Genomic DNA, 15,648 nt, shown 5'->3' with positions numbered 1-15,648 from the left:
ACAAATGCACCTCTTGACCCAGACACATCTGGTTAATGAAAATCTGAAACATTAATAAAAACGCTATCGGTGAGCGATGCTCGGCTGCACACATCTCAGTGGAGCTGTGAATGAATATGCTCATTTTGCACGGTCGCTACATACCGAATGCACAATCTTAAAGGTGTTCCTTACTATAAAAACAGTTCATCTTCATTCGAAACAATGATATTTATTGGAGTCTATGTTTGCGGGTGTGTACCCATGATCCATAAAGAGATGTACAGTATGTATATATTCATAGCTGACTTTTATGGCCGTGAAAACAGGTCCCACTAGTCTACAGTGGCAAATAAGCAGATATTATTTCATTCATCACCCCTAAGAGCTTATACTGTAGACCAGTAAAGCTGAATGCTGATAAGCTGACCATGAATCACTGCAACATCAAGTATGTGTATTAAAATGCTATTCAGATTTATTATTTAGTCTAGTCTGGTATTGTGACTTTGTTAAAATCTAATAGAAATGACAACATTATTGTTATTTGACGCTTTGGTAAATGGTTAAATAAAAAAATAATATCCCTAAGATGTATTGTTTCCATAGCGGCAACAACAACAGCAACTCCGTGTGTACCTTGCATCAATTTCTACTGCACCCATTTTTGCAGAGCTGCTGGAATGGCACACCAAATGAATCATTTACAGAAAATTTTGATTTGTCAGTGCAGGATAGATGGATCCTGGTCACGCTGTATAACAAAAGCATGGGTGGGCATTTACAAAGTGTCAGGTACAGTGCAGAACAAAAATCTCCTAATCTCCTTACTCTTTGCTGTTCATTATTATTTTACAGGGCAGCCGTCCCAAATACATAAGGCCCCTACCCTGCTCAGCCCAGTCTGCCAAGCAAAGCACCAATGCTGGGTTTGATATTCTTCCAACATCCAACAGGCTATGATTATTTCATTCCTTTTTTAACATAACGCATCAATTATTCAACCTTTGCGAGACCAGATTTGATTGCGTTTTTATTTAACAAAAATGACTGTGTGCGCACGCGCCTCCACCCTTCTAAAGGAAGACTGAATATAAAACGTTCCGCAAAGATAATACCTCATGGCTTGAAAGAGTGATGGATGGTGAAGGGGGTGGAGTAGAAGAGAGAGAGAGAGAGAGAGAGAGAGAGAGAGAGAGAGAGAGAGAAAATACAAGTACTCTGGAATAAATGATGACTGCATTAGCATAGGATAGCAAAGGGTCCCTTCACTCTACAATAAATTGCTCCCCGTCTTCAAGGCAAACTGCCCACACAACAAGTGCAGCCATGACATTGGAAAGCGTGTGTGCACGGGTGTTTGCTTGGACTGATTCTGCTGGAGTGTAGCACTGCTGCAGCACTGCAACAGCCATGAAAAAAAGATTTGGTTATTATGTAGCAACACAAATCTGTTACATCCAGGTTTTCAGTGCAGTTAAGTAAAGTCAAACACCCAGCGGTTAACGGGGTAAACTTTCACTGTTTAAATGTAATGAAGGCCTTAAACTTAGCGCTCAAAGCATTTCATTTTTGTATTAATTAGTCTGCGACGCCCAAGACTCATTAATTCACACCTTTTCAAAAAATTATCCCTTTATCCCTTCGCCTCATTTCCTCTTTCTCTCTCTCTCTCTCTCACACTCTCTCACACACACACAGGCTCACTTCACCTCTCTGTTCCCTGCCATTCTTCTCCTCTCCTCGCATCCTCATCTCTGCTAATGAGCCTACTTAAATCTATGCCAAAACACAAACAGCATGAGAAAAAGAAATAGGTACAGTGCTTAGTCTGTTTGTTAAAGGATTCATCATGTGAGCTGTTTTCAATAAATAATAAATGCAAGCGCTGACTTTTGTCTGCAGACGAGACTTTGGAACATGAATTATGCATTGTTATTCTTGGATAGGCCAACACAGGGACAGGGTGGCAGTGTGTGTTGTGTGTGCGCGCGTGGAAGTGTGTGTACATGGGGTAGATCCTGATACACACTGCGAAGACAATGTTTCTGAGGCTTTACAATCAAGGCATGTGGACACAGCTCACTGTGATTACAACTCAAAAGACATTGTTTTGTTTGCAAATACACATGCTGCCTAAACCTTAAGCTCCGGGAAACTCAGCACGCCGTTTCTGTTTCCAGTTAGAAAGTTGAAAGGATCGCAAACTGCACTGCTCGACTATTATTAGTCGTTTATCTTATTCTAATCAAGTCTCTTTTATGGTTGGATGATGAAGGGCAGGATGTGTGTGTTTTCACTCAATTGCCCTGTGTGTGTGTGTCTATGTGTCTGTGGGAGGTGTGTGAGGTGGTCCTCCTAGCACATTTGTGTTCACAGTATTTTTCCATTTGATCCCTTCTCTCTCCCTTTTCTCCTCTTTTTGCAGCTTTTCCCTACCCTATAATCACAACGACAACAAAGGAAGCTTCGTTCCCGCTAGACAGTGGAAAGGTTTCACTGGCAATGCTGAAATATCTGTGTGTTTTTCCCCCCACTTTATTGTCTGTTGTCACCAGGAAATATGAGTAAAGAAAAAAACTTGATTGAAAATCAGCAAAGAAGAGAACAATTACAAAGAGGAGAAAAGAACTCACATCCACCCGTGACAGCAATCATCACTGATCTCTGCTGTCATTTTTACTCCACAGTAAATGATTCATCAAAAGAAACAAAGGGGAAACAAATATGCAAATAAACCCCAAAAAGGCCAGTAACATCGGCCTAATGCCACAAGGGAAGAATAGCAGTGGATTATTATCATGGCAGGTTATGACTGTGATGAATCTGAATTTTTCTTGTTTCATCTACCTTGACAGTACTGAAGTCACACATGCACACAGGGAAAAAAAAACCTGGAGGGATTTGAGGGTTTGATTGAGGAGAGGAGGGAGGGGAGGGATTAAGGACAAGGGGAATGGAAGGATTGGGTGGAGGGGCAGGGGGGTAGTAGACATCGGAGGGAAGAAGAAAGAGATTTGGGAGGGGATGGGAGGAAAGGAGGGAGGGAAGCTTTTGAGGGTGTATTCGACAGTACTGTGAAAGGTAGCCATCAACGGCTTTGATGAAAAGTGCAGGCCTTCTAAAGCTTAGGAGTGACAGCATATGATTTGGTCAAAGCATGAAGCTTTTCAAAGGTAGACATTCTCACTCCCATTCATCTCTCTCAGGTTGAATATAACTTTTGGGCTGAGCTCTGGCAAAATTCTGAATTGGTTTGACAGATTGACTGCATATTGTCCCTGTGACTTACTGACAGTTGGCTGCCTGGAAATGTAGACATTTCTCGAAATGAAAGGGGATTATATGTAATGTTTCAACAGCACTAAGATCACAGGGTATGCAGAAAGGCACATTTTGTATCTAGAAAGTGACACAAAATATGTATGTCTTGTATACTTTAAAGAAACCTAATTATCATTGCCCTGTTTCTCCAACAGCAGCTATACAAAACACCAAGATGTAAGAGTAATGGCTTTGAATGGATTTCCAAAACTGAAATTTCAGTGTTAAAGATGTACAAAAAGACATCAAACACTTTTTTTTCACATGTTATAAAAGTCAGTCCCCCTTAAAACTTACTTCATCACTTCTGCAAATGCACCTCTTGTGTATGTTATGCGGCAGAGTGTGTGTTTCCTACATTTGGTCACATACTCTTCTTGGAGTGGTGCTTGAGGCTTATTAGCAGTTTGGCTTGGTAATGTGACAATATGGACAGGCTTTCTGTGCCAACAGTCGTTAAAATCAAGGGCTGAGGTTTACAGTCCCAGGTCAGTGATAATAGGCAACGAGCCTGTCAGATGATACCACTGTGTCATTTTCATTCACATACATAAATACATAATGTTTGAAATTGCATGCAATTTAACACCTACGCACACAGATGGACAAACACACACTCATGATGCTGCTCTTACATGTAAAAGCATGCACAAAATTGAAAACACATGTCTGTGAGGCTCTGGTCCGGCAAATGTGTATGGCTCTCTCTCTCTCTCTCTCTCTCACACACACACATACACACACACACACACACACAGATAATAGTGTCTAATTTAGGCCCTCATATCTGTAGAGTTCTCAGAGGACTACATTTCATCAGGAATACACCGATGACCTACATACTAGGAATACACAGACAGACACACACACAGTAATATAACCACAACATGCTTCAACACTGCAATACATCCCTAGACTATAGGGATCTGCATGCAGACACATATAGTTCACTCCCCATACACTCTGGGTGCCACTCTTCACACCTAATCAGTAGCACATAAATGCAGAAGTGTAAACATGCCTCAAGTCAATGTATATGTCCTTCCATTCACCCACTGCAAACACTCACATATACACACTGACTGTATGCAAAAAAGATATGAACTCACATTCACTTTGAAAGTTTAAAAAATATCCAAACAGAGACCTATAAAGTATAAAATGTAAATCACATATATACACACTGAAAGGTTGTAGCTATAATATCTGGTCACATTACAGCACATTATAGTAGATTAAGACTGAATATGGTTTATCCTATACAGAGATAAGAACAAAGATATTTGCGTATATAACAAGATTAACAAAAAATCTATTTGGGTTATTGTTTTTATCCTGACATGATCATTTCAGCACTCACCAGAAAACTCTTTGTAATGCTGCTTCATTTAGGACTCCAACCCAAAACAACATTCAACATTGCGGTTGATTTCCACTTTGAGTGGTCCTGCTGTCCTGCTTGGGGCAAATCTTCCAATAATGTGATACAGAAACCGCACCATGTTTCTGCTGAGGAGGACTGCGATTGCTGTATCGATGCTGTATTATGCATTCTGCTGGCACCAGACAGACCTCCAGTCATCATTCATCATTCATGGGCATCGTCTGTCAGCATTTCAGTCTATGGCCAAGAGGACCTGACAAAGAATGACAGTGAGCAAGAGAAAAAAGGAGGAAAATGTAACTAAATGCACCAGAAGGCCTGATTCATACACAGTCATCAAACACTAAGAAAGAGATTAAGTCAGAAACACTGACAGAATGAAAAATAAGGAGATGTCGACTTTTATCAAGGAGAGAGGAAAGAAGAGTTGCCTGTGAAAAAAGACATATATTATTTCTATGAAACACATCCTGAAATCTTGAATACTGAAAAAACATATTCATCAGCAGGTTAAGAAGACGTTTAGAGTCCCTGCAATAAGACTTTTGGCAATAGTTGGAGACACAGGCAAAGACATTTATGGGTGGCTGTCTGCTCAATGCCATGCTTATAAATGGCTTAAGGAACCTGACTCATACATCTTATTGGTTTAGAGAAGAAGGAACTGAGGTTGGGACCACAAATGATGCAGAAATAGACATTTGAACCAGCATGGAAACACATTAACTATTTTCACATTTATGGGTGGTTAGTGGGACTCGGCTCAATGGTGAAGAGGACCTGACTCATACATGGTGGCGTCTATACTTCCTTTTAGCTCCACAGCTTAAAATTTATACCAATAGCAATTTTTGGAGCTGATGTTGGACCACAACTAATGGTGTACTCATTGGATTGTAATATACTGTATTTCCAATTGAAGCAGACACACTGCCTTATCTGTGATGTTTATACAACAAATGAAAGATTCTCATTACGTTTCCATCACTCAGTAAAGACCATATTAGGATAACTGATAGGAATCTAATTGAGACACAGAAGTTATTGGATGTTACTAAACAAGTATCAACTTTTCCGGCTTTAGGCAGTATTTTATTATACTGCTTCCTCTTGAACTAAAGCAACCTCGGTTATGTGTAGAAATATCGATTCCAGCTTCACTCCCTAAATGAGTATACAACACATTCACAGCCTATGATTATATAATTATCTGTTGCCTCAGTAAATCACTCTAATTATAGGCGCACTGCATGCGCCAACTGAATGAAATGCAGGCTGTGTTTTCATGTACATAAATTGAGCTCGTAGAATCAAAAGATTCTGATGTCGTTTATTTCAATAATAGCACGGACTGTTTGAGGCAATGCATCTGAAAGTTTGCACATTAGTAAGATGATCAAGATGCTGATGCTGATTAAATGTGTAAATATTGGAAAAACTGACACAAGACAGCTTTTTATCTGTCTGCAAGGGCGACGACATTAATTCCTACTTTAATAATCAAAAGCACAGACACTCGTCTGCTGAGACTTATACTGACCTTCTGAAGCAAAAAAATGAGGCGCAGTCTGAAAGTTCTACTTGTGCCACAATATTACACATTTTCTATCCGCATTTCTAGAGTCACAACAATAAAATTTGTTTTTTTAGACTCTTATGATCTTTGTAGAAGTAAGTTTTAGTTTCCACTGACAGCTGACTTACAGCTATCTTTCTTCAAGCTACAACCACTATTTGGGATTGTCAGCATCCTTTACATCGAGTTCCAGATGCTTCTATTAGGGCTAAAGTTTAACTTGTACGAAGGTAATACTAATAGATACAGGTTGTCCTTTGTTCCATCTGTTCTTCTTTTTGTTTGTTTTTTGTAACAGTGTAGGATATTTGGACCTTGTATTGTGTTTTGTATAATGTACTATAATTATGTATTGTGTTGTGTTGGTCTACTGTCTGCTAAGGAAATTGGCTTGTGGGGAAAGGTTTTACTTTTGTACTCTGCCTTTCAAAGATGGCCTCCAGACAGATTTATTTCAAAGTGCATTAATCAACAAACAGTTAATAGCACATTTTAGCTAGTGCATGACAACATGGCCTGTCTGAAGTGCTTCAACGGGATTGCTGAGGTTGATAAGAGAAATCTCCTGACATATATTGGATGGACTGCAATGTAGTTTGGTACACTAATGTCATGTCTCCATCAGGATTCGAACAGATTTTTATTGATTTCTTTTAAACTGGCACATAAAATTAGGGACTTTTTCACTATCCAATAGTTGTAATGTTAACATGCTAGCATTTAGAACTTGTGTGATGATGTATAGTCTCATAGATGTACAAACATGTCCATTGATTTTCTTTGCATTGTTTCCCTTTACTTTGTTCGTTTCAAGCATGATTTCTAGTTTAAAATCATAATTTATTCAAAATTCTTTCTACATTCCATCAATGTTAAAGCAGCTACATATAAAAAAAATATTTATAGATTAAAGGTATCCCAAAGTAACAAAATTGTACAAACGAGGACCTGTAGTTATAGTTAGTCTATTCCAACTACTATTGTTTTTCTTTATGTACGCCTGTCTGCAAATTTAGGAAGACAAACTGAATGTTATGTAATGAGGTAAACTGCAACTGAAAAGTTTCTATTATATTATGTGATTTTTTTTAAATAAGTGATTTTTTTAAATAAGTATTTATCTGAAATAAGAAACAAAGAAGAGGGAAGTCAGACAGAGAGTAAGAAGAGGCTGAGTAGAACAAACAACATTTTGTAATCACACATTCACAATGTGCTACCAAAGAGCTCAGCTACTGTTATGTAAACCAGAATGAAACATTCATAGCCAAAAACCTCATCTGACTATCGACCCATTGAGATTGTGCGTGAAAGACACATATGGAGGGTTGGCTACTATCTGAATCTCATCCATAGAAAACAGGAATGCTTAGAAAGGCTCAGTGTGGTAGACAGATGTCAAACTTACTGAATTACCGGTACGCTACTTAAGAAACACTTTTACTGGCATGAACTAAAAAATACTTCCAGAGAAACTAAAGTTGTATTCGCACCCTAAGTAGAAGTATTGATAGGGATTGTTGGGTAGAAGGGAGAAGATGAAGGGCAATAAACAGGGTATATAAGAGGGGAGAATGGAAGAAAATACAGATAGGGATTAGGCAATAAAAAGACAGATGAGATCAAGAGACAGTTCTGACACGCTCAGGCAGCCAATGCTTTCTGTGAGCCTGGGAGCAGCTGAGCTGAGTGGTTGCACACACTCCCACATGCACAAACACACACACACACACACACGCACGCACCAAATTCTGATGTGGTTAGCCGTGACTTTGTGTCTGACTGGGTGTATATATGAGATGTTTAGAAAGGGGCTGTACTGTAGGAAGTTGTGCCAGATCCCCAACACCACACCCCGCCACCATAAGGAGTAGGAGACTTAGTGGGCTTTTGGCTTCTGTTGTGGTTCCTTTAATTCTCTCCCTGTCTTTTTTTTTCTGTCTCTGACTCTCACTCAATCTCTGTCCTAGCTGGCTGTCTGTTTCTCAGTCCAACGCTCTGCTTCCCTTTGGCTGTTTCTCTGGATTTTCTTCTCTCTATATCCATCGATCTTTCTCTCATCCTTAAACCATTCATCCTTCACTTTCTTCAAGGCAATACAGATCCATGAATAACATTTGAAGTTATCTAACATCATGATATCTGCATGTAACAAATCAAATAGGAAGGCGCAACTCAAGAGCCAGCAATCAAAATTCAGTCTTGGAAAAAAGAACATGACAAGAACTTGGGCAGTAAAAAAGTGAGCTTTTTTTCCAAAAAGCATCAGTAAAACCTGTCCTACAAATGACTAAAGAACCTGATCTTTTACACATGTGTGAGCCAAAATACTGTAATTTGACCACACGGGCAGTTTAGTTTATGACTGTAATGATTATGGGAACGTCCTGTCAGATAAACCACAACACTCATACGGTGGTGTGGTGTGGTGTGATCATACGGTGGTGGGCTTTGTTAAGGTTTTGGGCTTCTGTTGTGGTTGCTTTGTACTTCGATGCCAGTTTTTTCCTCTAAGATTATCCTGGCATTTTTCATCAATCAACTTCTTCTCTCTTTCACCCTGCTTTCTTTGACTATGACTTAATTTTCCTTTAATAACTTATAACTGAATATGAGGAATAACTACATTTGTTCCTTTGGTTTTTCTAATGCTTATTGCTACACAATATTTTTTCTTCCTTTCTTTCTCTTCTCCTCATCTTTATTTTTTTCTTTTTTTAAACTTAAAAAGTTTTAACCTGCCTTTTGCAACACTGGTCGGCTCAAGACTCTTTGATTTTTCAGTAAACCTATGTGTATACACCCACACCTTCTACACAGAAGCACTGAAGCACACAAATACAGACAGAGCACCACGGGTGCACTTGTACACACATGGAACCTGACAGTCTCATTTTCTGCTATACACACGCAATCTTCTAACCTTCTATCAAGCGACCCTGCATGCCTTGTTCACCCATTTCCTATACCTCAAACACTCGCACGGCAACTTAATTAAACCACACTTAAGTCTAGATTGTTCAACTGGGTTGTTTGAGAAAAAGTGGACCAGGTATTAATCATGTCGCGGGGCCATGAAACTGTTTACACAGACACATTGTGGGATCTTCTCTTTCGTGTGGGGGACAGATGGGCAGACATTTTTAAACCTAGCATTGGGTTTGGGTCAAGTGTCTAATTGGAAAAAGCTTCATACAAACGTGCATATGTGTGTATGAATTACAAAAGGTCATGGCTTCTTTTGCATTGGCTCTTTTTCCTTGTTGTGAAAATGAAGTGACCTTTGACCTATTAATACATTCTAAAGCTACCCATACTTGCCTCCTGCCCATCTTTCATTCACTTGGTCCCCTGATTTTTTTCTTCCTGTTTCTCTGGCTCTCTGTCTGTCTGTCTGCGTGTACCTCACTCTCTGTTCCCTAATGAAATCTGTTCCCTGTGGGGTAAAGGGTCAGAGCCCCAGATATACACATGCACACATAAACACCAAGCCGTGGAGGGAACACATACATACACATGCAGATAGGACACATGCAGACATGCACACATCCGTGTGGATAAAAGGATAGACCCCCACCAACATTGCTACTGCCACACACATACACAACACACACAGACACACACTGACCCAGAAATCCCCTCTCTATTATGCAGAATATCAGTTGGCTGATGGTAGAGCTGATTATGCAGCTACCCTCTGCTAGCCCACAACTCCCTGGTGGATATCTGCCTTTAAAACTCCAATCCCAAATGTCTTTTTAGCATATCAATAGAGAATTATATATTCCTAAACAGTGGTACTTACATACATACAGTTTTTCACAACTTTCTCATCTCATAATGTCACAGTGTGAGTCTGATTTTTTTTTGTTTTGTTTTTCTAATGTGTGCGCAAACATTCCACATAAAACACACTCAAGTAACATTTAGCCGTCACACTGATGTAAAGACTACAGAGGTTTTCTGTCATGATTTCCTTCTCCCTCTGTCAGAATATGCACCATAAATATTGCATAAGCAAATTCAGACATGTTATTTTCTGAATTATAATAAGTTTTTTTTTGTTTTTTTTTAAAGCATGTGGCAAAGTCTGGAATCTTAAATCTTGTTCATCTTTGGCCATGTGATGCTGGGCTTGGGTAAATGAAATCCACCAGACCACATGACTTTAGCTGGCTGGTCAATGCTCTGTGCCAGCACTACAGCATGTGATATATATTGTGTGGTAACCTGACAGTAAATAATGGTAATTCACTGCATAGAAAATGTTTTGCACAATTACTTGAGTGCAAAACAGTCCCAGTTTAATCAGTAATATTAAATATGGGTTATTCACTAAAAACATTTAGATTATAAAAAAGTAAATTGTACAAGACTGCTTGCATAAAACTTTTATTAGATAAGTAAACTATAAATATTAAAGACTACTGATTTAGCAAACTTCAAATCACTAACTGTATTTCAGTTGTATATGTGGGTGGTTGTGGCTCAGCAGGTAGTGCGGGTCAGCTGCTAATTGCTGGTTTGGTGGTTTAATACCCTGCTCCCTGTGGCCAGTGTGATTTTACAGTTAGAAAAGAATAATTATGGTCCTTCTATTCTCACTTTTCACCCTCCTTGGTCAAATTTTAATTTTATTTAATGCAAGTTTCCTTAATTTAAATAGGCTATTATACTTGTGGACTCTAACAGAAGAATTATCGTGGCAAACTAGAGAGAGAGAAATAAAAAAAGTCCTCACATAAATGGCTTGATAACTTCAGAATTTAAAAAAAAAAACTGACCCTCAGTGTTTCTTGCTGCCTACTCCATTTATAATAAATGTAAGAGCTCAATGTGTTATGCAAATGAGTCAGCAGAAACACAGTAACTAGCTCCAGATCGCTCTGCATATGCACTGGCTTGCCTTGGCATCAGAGGGCTGGATTTATAGATTGGTGCAATGTAGATGAATGGAGTAGTGACCCTAAGAAAGATTGTGTGCTAAGCAAATAAGAAAGGTAATCTTGGTTTGTGAGTGTGTACATGTGCATGTCCTTATATGTGACTACACATGTCACATGCTTGCATATCTGTCTGTTCACGTGTGCATGAGCATGTCTGCAAATTTGTGTGTGTGTATGTCTGCGTGTTTTTGCATATGTGTGGTTTTGCTTGCTTTATCGTGATGAGATATGAATACAGCCCCTCTTGCACTTCATTGATAATGCTATGCATTGCCATTCTGCATGTTTTAGCTCGGTAATTGAAAGGCCATCTGTGGTCTACTGGGGAGGTTTAGTAAAGGGTAAACTGCGTGGCTTGTTATTTTAGGTGAAGGAAGCCCTCGGAGGCCAAAACAAATTAGTTTGTGTCCAGTTTAACCTTCAGAAGAGTCAATTACAGGAGGTAAGGCGTTTGCATGCATGTTCTTCAGGACTTTATGAAGAATTGCTTATATGTTCTCAAAGAGCAATAATAAAACAATGTCAATTTGACCCCGTAGCTCAGGGTAAACTAAAGCAGATACTACTTTGTCAAAAAGACAATATGCAAAAACAAAGATAACTGATTACGCCAGGTGTGCGCGTGTGGGTGCACGCGTGTGGGTGTGCGCGTGTGGGTGTGCACGTGGGCGTCTGCTTTAATATGTCTGTAAAGACTATAAACATGGAAACGGACATGACCCGCACGTCTCAGCAGTTTCCTGTGTAAGCTGTGCTCTGTGTGTGTGAGTGTTCTCTCGTCACTCGGGTCTGCAGAAAAGCCTTTTTCACTCTATTATTGTGTCTCAAAGTCTGTGCACCAGCCCACGTGTGTCTGTCTTCACATGAAGGTTACTTGCCATTCGTCTCCTGTCACCCACAATCCTCTCTACATCATTAGGACCTGGCAGGGGTTTTTCTGGTCAAAGTTCACTCTTTCAAAGGTGGGCAGAGATCAGGTCAGGTTTGGTGTGAGGTGACAGTGAACAAGCACAAAGCTGTAGCACTGACACCTCTGAGGACTCGGGAAACATCCAAAATGGACAGCAACTTCAGTGTAATAAGAAAAGGGGCAAGAAAAGGTAAAAGCTAATAAAAAATAGGAAATGACTTATATTATTTTAAGAAAATCACATTAGTAATTGAGGCATTTAAGGCTCACTGTGAGACAAAACAATGCACACCATAACCCTCATATTAGCATCAAAGTAAATAAAGTACTCACTCTGTCTCTGTCTTCCAGACACCTTTAGATTGTTGTTTTATGTTAACTTAAATCTTAATAATTGGTTTATTAAGTGGTAATCATTGTGCAGACAGCGTCCTGTCACATTCCATGCCCCTATGGAGGCATGTTGTTAAAACAATAAACATCTGTACAAAGAAGAATGAGAAAGAACTGTCCGAAAGATGACTCATTCATCTTGTGTCAGTCTGTTTTGGAGAAAGGAAGAAAAAAAAAGACTTGAAAGGGGAGGAAGTTCAGGTTCACCCTGGAATTAAGAATAGGGCATGTTTAGCTTACATACACAGAGACATCTGTTAACATCCACACACCAACACAGCAGTTCCCTCACACTAACACACTCACTCTAACACTGCCAAAACAAATATTTCACACAAGCACTAAGTCAACCTATTCACCCAGTCCCAGCAGTTAAAAGCAAAGTTTTGCCCTCCAGCTAAACTCAAGCCTGACCATAACCGAGCCTGCGCTTTCAAGTCATTTTATTGAATTCCACCTCACTGCTGTATTTTTATTGTTTTTATTTTGTTTTCTATACTGCTGCATTCTGTTTTATTGCTGGAGTTTTGACGTTTGACAACTTGGGAAGACTTGGTGGAAAAAAAAAACATTCTCTTTTTTTGTCTTATATTTCAAGACATTGTGTGATAATGTTTTATTGCTATCACATTTGTGGATATTTGCAGCGATGATTACGGCAATGAATGTATGCCGCTTCAAGTACACATAATAGTGCTGTTAAACACCATATGCAAAAATGGTGAAGTGCCATCCAGTGTACCACAACAGTTTATCTCTTCAGCTATAGCTGCACAGACGAGGGTTATGGCCTTTGGAATGTAAAAATGAGATAAGAAGGTGAGTATGCTATAAAAGGCACTGACGAGTCTCTCTCTTCCCTTTTCTGCTTACAGATGCAATATTTGACATGCACAGCATATGCAAACATAAATTTACAAATTGTGCATGCCATATATGAATGCAACTGCTGTGTACAGAGTGACTCACAAAAACTATCCAATGACTAGACAAGCATCAAGCATAATGAAACTCTGAGTAGATAAAATACCACGACTGAAGAGTAATGTAATGGCATCCAGCGGGACAAAGCTCAGACCTACTTCTACAGCTTTCCTTTTTTTTGTCAGTGCAGTGGCAGCAGCCTCTGTCTAATCATCTTGTTTTTGTTTAGGTCTTTTGGAGGGGGGGGGGGGTATTTTCTTTTTTCACAGTCTCATTGTTCAGAGTGAAATCTCTTTCTATCCTGTTACAAAACACATCCAGTTTGAAAACACATGCAGACAGGTATGTTAGGAAAGAATATTTAAATATAGACTCTAATAAAGCTGTATGCCTTTACAGAGTGTGTGTATTTATGTCATTTCTGAGCCACCTTTGATCATCCTTCATTTTTTATTATTCCAGCACATTCTATTACGGACAAGTCGTGTATGTTGAACTACTCACGAGAGAAAATCGATAAACCTTTGATTTCACTTCAGTTCACATAAACATGAACTCTTTGTGACTCCAGCGTGTCTGTTGGTGGGCAGGAGGGCTGGGGGTGGCGCTGTTAGGTTGGTGGTGGTGATGGGGGTGGGGTATTGAGTGGGTGCATGTGTATGAATGTATATGCCCATCTCCCCAGATGAACAGGATGTGGGAGGTCAAAGAGGAGAGGGTCAGAAGTCAAGCCTGACTAAATAATAACCAGATACTCTTTTCAGTAATACACACATGCACACACACACATATGCACTCACAGAAACACAGACACACACATTGTCCAAACGCAACTCTATATGTTGTTATTTTTGAAACGTCTGGACAGTGTCTTCCTTTGTGACCTCCTTACACAAAAGCACACTTGAACATGCTCTGTTTCTTTGCCTGTGTCTTTGGCACTCAGACACCCACCTTCACACACACATGCACACACCACACACACATATGCACATGAGGAACAACATAGAGGATTGGAATAACCAGGGTGTCCTCATAAGAGAAACAAGGCTAATTTTAGATCAACTAGCAAATTCTCTGTTCCACCTGCATTCTCTGGGAATGGCGCATGCTGACCTCAAACCTGGAAACATAATGGTTGTGGAACGCCATCAGTATCCCATCAAAGTTAAAGTTATTGACTTTGGCCTAGCACGTCCCATATCTGAAGTGATTCCTGGTTCCTTTGTGCAGACGGTTTAGTACAGAGCACCTGAAATAAAGCTTCATATTCCATTAAATGAAGCAACTGACATGTGGACACTGGGGAGGGTAGCCATGGAGCTTGCTACAGGGGTGCCATTCTACCCTTGCGAAATTTGATGTTTTGAAATTCATCATACACACTCAGGGTCAGCCAACAGATTATGTCATAGACTCTTGGATGGGCACTGCTTATTATTTTGTAAAAGACAACTGCAGCGAACAGCACTGGATATTTAAGACGAGACAGGATTCCAGTCCCGGGAAACTCGATATATAAAACCTAAGCGTAATAATGAACAACTAATGAAGCTTAAAACGGGACCCAGCATTGAGTGGCCAGAATTTGGTCAGCATGATTAAATGGATACTGGACTTGGATGCAGACCAGCGCATCACAACACTGGAGGTTCTCCAGCATCCATTTTTTGACACTGACCTCTCTAAGAGTTCCCCTTGCATTGACATTAGAAGGACAGAGGGACAAAACCTTGTGATCTCTCAGCAGCCTTAAAATTGGAAACGAGAGACACCACACAAAATCAGTCTCCTGCAATCCCCAGCATTGTTTCTTTGACCCCAGACAAAAGTAAACATTCAATTTAAAACCACAAACAGGGGTTGGAAAAAGCAATTAACAGCAAAATTACAGATGCATTCCAGTGCAAATGCTTATCCACATTGTAAAACCCAATACTCATTTAAATCTGATTACAGCAGTTAATTATTTTTTTTTGTTAAAATATTAAAGTTGCTCCAACAATTATCACTTTGGCTTTTTTTTTTTCACTTCCCTCACCCCAACCAGTCACTGCTGTGACAACAGTCTGGTTCTGCCAGAGGTTTCTTCCTCTTACAAGCGGGTTTTTCATTCCCACTTGGATACAAATTGCTGTTTATGTCATGTTAAATAAGCCAGCTTTAAGCATCAACTAATTGTTGTTTGTAATTCTTCCTTACCCCTCAGTCT

General features: G+C 39.6%; 1 pseudogene; it reads right to left on the bottom strand.

Moving 5' to 3' along the window:
• LOC116329604 overlaps positions 1-15,648 on the bottom strand; it is a 194,908-nt pseudogene that overhangs the window by 117,840 nt on the left and 61,420 nt on the right.

Source organism: Oreochromis aureus, linkage group 11, assembly GCF_013358895.1.
Source record: "Oreochromis aureus strain Israel breed Guangdong linkage group 11, ZZ_aureus, whole genome shotgun sequence".
NCBI lineage: Eukaryota > Metazoa > Chordata > Actinopteri > Cichliformes > Cichlidae > Oreochromis > Oreochromis aureus.
Note: the sequence above shows the minus strand (reverse complement) of the source record. Positions and strands in the feature narration are given on the sequence as shown.